The 5,000-nt window shown below is 33.1% G+C and overlaps 1 long non-coding RNA gene across 1 annotated transcript in view; it reads left to right on the forward strand.

Annotated features, from left to right (window-relative positions):
• LOC136828618 (uncharacterized) overlaps nt 1-3,927 on the forward strand; it is a 115,636-nt gene extending 111,709 nt beyond the window's left edge. The window contains exon 4 of the long non-coding RNA XR_010850150.1: nt 3,216-3,927. This is a non-coding gene — a long non-coding RNA (uncharacterized lncRNA). The remainder of the gene's footprint in view (nt 1-3,215) is intronic.
• The last annotated feature ends 1,073 nt before the right edge of the window (nt 3,928-5,000 follow it).

The raw sequence follows: 5,000 nt of genomic DNA on the forward strand, positions 1-5,000 counted from the left end.
TTGGACTTTGTGTCTTCTGACCAGACCAGTAGTGCACATGCATTTGATTTTGGACTTTGTGTCTTCTGATCAGACCAATAGTGTGCATGCATTTGATTTTGGACTTTGTGTCTTCTGAATATATGAAAACCAGGTGTGTCACGGAAGTGTTGCTATCCTGCCGGCTTGATTTGTTGCTAAGGAGCGAGGCGTGGGAAGTCGCTGTCCGCAAGCCAGGTGCGATGCAGGTGTCATGCAGGTGGTGACAGACTGTCGGCGAAGCGTGGGAAACTTCCGTGGCACAGGAGTAGGATCATCGCCCCCCACCTGAAGGAAGCCATCCACTAGCTCTGAGAATATCAGAACATCGTCGTCAGAAAGGTGATAAGACTGCTGTCTATGTCATCATGACACGTAAAGATGATCATAAAACTGTAAGCTTCCTGTGTGATTCAACGAAATTCCAGCCCTTAAGCAAGAACCCTACCAAACGCCTGAAGAGAAACCTGAATGTGATAATTGAGAAGATAAATTCTGATATCAGCGCTATGAAACTGCCTACGGTTATCGGAGACTATGGGCCAGTGTATTGTTATGGCACCGTCAAGACCCATTGTGGCCGGCAACTCGTTGTACCCTATAATTATCCAAATTTAACTCTCCAACCTATGAAATAAACAAAACTGAATCAAAGTTGTATTAGGCATTCAAACTGATGACAATAAAACAGTAATCCAGAAAATGCAGTTTAATAAAAAAAAAAAAAAAGAGCAATCCAGTTATATCAACAGGCTACAAAACTATCTTGACAGACATACCCTTAATAATAATTTATTTGACTATTCTACCTTGCTGTAAATAGCAGATTTTCAAACCAAACATTTGCGAAAGCTTTAGTAGCAGGGTGTTTGGTGAACAGGAGCCAGGCCTAGAAACAAAGTGGCCTTCGAGGTTTTCACTATAGTTCTTGGGTTTAAGGTCATATGTCACCTCAGGTATTGGCCGCGAGGAGAAACTGATGAAGCTTCTTTACAAGTTTTCTGTAAAAAAAAATATATATATATATGATTGAGATGGCTATTTATCTGTCTCTCCGCCCCCAGATCTTAAAAATATCTGAGGCTAGCGGGCTCCAAATTGGTATGGTGATCATCCACCCTCCAGTCATCAAACATGCCAATTTTGCAGCCCTCTAGCCTCAGTAGTTTTGATTCTATTTAAGGTTAAAGTTAGCCATGATGATGCAACTGTTCCGAAGAAACTTTGGCACATATTTTACTTGTTCTGTATTAAAAAGCTACCGTTATAATGTATATTAAGTCTTATAAATCACATGGGGAATTTATAGGCATGGTTTGTATTGTGCAATATTTTGTCCCACTTTTTTCAGTTCACTGTCTTCGTTATTTTATTTCCCATTTTTAAATCCTCAAAAGAATTTTATCTTTAATATTTCTGTCACCTGAAAAGGTGTCCGCCAATTGTCCAATATTCTGCCTTATGCAATCCTTAAAGTATGTTTATCTGTACTTATATATCTGTAATTATACTTTAATTCGTATTCTTCTTTAAAACGTCCCGTCGGTTTAGAAGTTTTTGAAAATTCATTATGCTAAAAAAAAATATAAAAATATAATTTTCAGAACACAGTTAACAAGCCTTTAATTTCAGCATATCATTCATGGCTTGGCTGCCATATTCTTATCGCGTCTTCTTCAGAGTTGTATTTCAACTCCTCTTCTATCGAGTCTCTTCTCCTCCTCCACTACCACGCCTCAGTTCTCTTCAATTCCCCTGACCCACTCCACGCCCCTCCATTTTTACCATGTACCATGACCTGCTTTTTTGGACCCTGGTATTTGCAAGCCAGTTCCTCGTCGCTTTCCTTTCTTTAAAAGAAATATCTTCTCTCTGGACTCGCCTACATGGATTCTCTTAGCTCTCTCCTGTCTCTATTCAGCGTGTCCTGCCACGAGTTAGCTCACATTTTTTTTTTATTAAACTCCGATATATTTCTGTGAATTTTTGAGAAATCCCGTTTTGGTTACGAAGGTTTAATTTTCTCTGTTTTTTCGAAGATATTCTTATATGCTGAAGGAATTATACTGGAATTTCCAATATTCACAGTGTTAAGATTTTATTTTACCCTGTAGTGTGTATTTTGTCATACAGTACAAAGAATCAGTATCTATATATATATATATATATATATATATATATATATATATATATATATATATATATATATATATATATATATATATATATATATATATATATATATATATATATATATATATATATATATATATATATATAGTGTATATATATAGTGTATATATATATATATATATATATATATACACTATATATATACACTATATATATATATATGTATATATATATGGTTTCAACAATTTAAATAGTGTTTTATGGGCCTTCTTATATATTATATATATATATATATATATATATATATATATATATATATATATATATATATATATATATATATATATATATATATATATATATATATATATATATATGTGTGTGTGTGTGCGTACTGAAAGCAGTTTCCTTAATAGGAGATGATTAAAAAAACATAACGGTTACTGTCACATCTGTATATTGCGTGTTGTGGATGAACTCTTTGTGAAGTATAACTTCTAAAACATTGACGGTTTCTAACATCTACCTAAAAGTCTTTGGAGGTCCATATTTAACACTTCTTACATGGAATAAAGCGATAGCAGTTCAGTTCCAGCAAAAGCTCTGAATCCGAATGTCGTTGGATAATTTCCCCCGGCCCGCCTCCTTCTCATATTCAATGTTCTTTCGCCAATATTTTGTACGCACTCTCCGGCATTACGAATGCTGAGGCCCCTCTTTCCCAGTGCCTATTTAATATCGCATTGACAACCCTTTCCTGGTCTTCGTCTTTGCCTTCCCACACAAGCAAGCATTTCTCCAGCCAACTGTCGCCGCGAACTCTTTCTTTATGACTGAGAAAACCTGACTCATCCCTCCATCTGTGTGTGGTAACCATTTTGCTACTTCCACATACCTTTCTCACCTCTGATCTAAAGGTCGTATTCATTACCAGTTATGTGTACGGTTGCTAGCCACCAATATACCAACCCCCTTTTTTTTTTTTTTTTTTTTTTTAGGTACACTTGCGTTTACAAGACCTGTATCTCGTTTGAACATCACTGAAGAGACGTTTTTCTTTCCAGGGTGAGTTTCCAGCTCGCGTAAGCTGGTAAAAGTCAAGTTACAAGTTAACCTCGTCACACAATTGAGCTTTGATTCGAATTCCTCGATGGAAACGTTTAATCTATTTAGATCCACTGCTAATAGAAGTAAGTACAATATTTCGAGCTATTAGAAACTTATATTGCTCGTGAGAATGGCGGTAAATTACTTATAAAAGTCTCTGGATGGCAAGCAAATTCCACTACAACACCCGGAACGATGGTGGAGATAACTCCGTTGTAGTTCCATTAATATGAATTTGTGAAGGATAAATAGTGTTCAATAAACTCTCATCCTTCTTTCTCTCACTATAGCTATTGATTTTGAATATCGCCATGAAAGACAGAGTCTCCTCAATTATGTCAGATTCGGATGTAAGATTTACACTGAAAATGTATAAAAAAAAGTGTGTAGATATCAAGAAAATATCTCTCTGAAACGTAGAATAAACAATAAGTGGAGATCGAGCATGCCCAAAGGAATGAATAACACGAAATGGAGAAGAAAACAAAGACGACGAATCTTTTTACGAATAATGATATCCACCTCGGGTTCCATACTTTTTAATTTGTTGGTATAAAAACGGAAAATAAAATAAATGACAGGCTTGATAAAATATAGACTTCAAATGATCTGTAATTTCATATGAAAATTAGATTATACATTAGTTTACTACGTTCTGTATTGCTTTAAAAATATGATCTATGGCATGACTACACCACTAACGTCTACAAGACGTAGTGTAATAGTGAAGCTTTAAGAAAAATATTACGAACCAGAAGGTAGAATAAAGTAAGAAAGAAAATTATAATAGAAAACTAATGAAGAAGGGCAGATGGAATGACCCGTACATATGTAATTATAGATAATTTGATTTATGTATGTTGTTCAGCCTATCAGTTATTTTATTTTCCGTTTTTTATACCAATAAATAAAAAAATGGAATCCGAAGTGGGTATCATTATTCGTAAAAAGGTTCGTTGTCTTTCTTATTTTCTCCATTTCATGTTATTCATCCCTTTGGGCATACTCTTTTTTCATTTATTGTTTATTCCTAAATATGTTTTGGGTCCCATCTCCCTGAAGCATGAAGCATTTGTATTTAGAGAGATGCTTCTATGCTTTAGAGAGAAATTTTCCCGATATCTTCAGACTTTTGGAAGAATAGTACGTGATAGTGTCAGTTTGTCTTCTATGAGTAAAAGCAGAGTTGGGAGGCCCAGTAATACTTAGGTGAGAAGTTTTGATAGAAGGCTGAAGATTTATGGATGGGAAAATACAAAAAGACATAAGTGGCAGAGTTTCATAGGGGACTTTCTATCGCAAGTAGTCTGGCTCATCAATATATATATATATATATATATATATATATATATATATATATATATATATATATATATATATATATATATATATATATATATATATATATATATAGTAAGTCACATCATAAACCAAGTTTAGTTGAAATTGCTCAGTGCGTTTCAGAGTTATGCTGAACATACACACATACATCCATATATATATATATATATATATATATATATATATATATATATATATATATATATATATATATATATATATATATATATATATACATATATATATATATATATATATATATATATATATATATACATACATATATATATATATATATATATATATATATATATATATATATATATATATATATATATATATATATATATGGATGTATGTGTGTATGTTCCAGCATAACTCTGAAACTCATTGGGCAATTT

The sequence above is a fragment of the Macrobrachium rosenbergii genome, chromosome 43 (assembly GCF_040412425.1).
Source record: "Macrobrachium rosenbergii isolate ZJJX-2024 chromosome 43, ASM4041242v1, whole genome shotgun sequence".
Lineage (NCBI taxonomy): Eukaryota > Metazoa > Arthropoda > Malacostraca > Decapoda > Palaemonidae > Macrobrachium > Macrobrachium rosenbergii.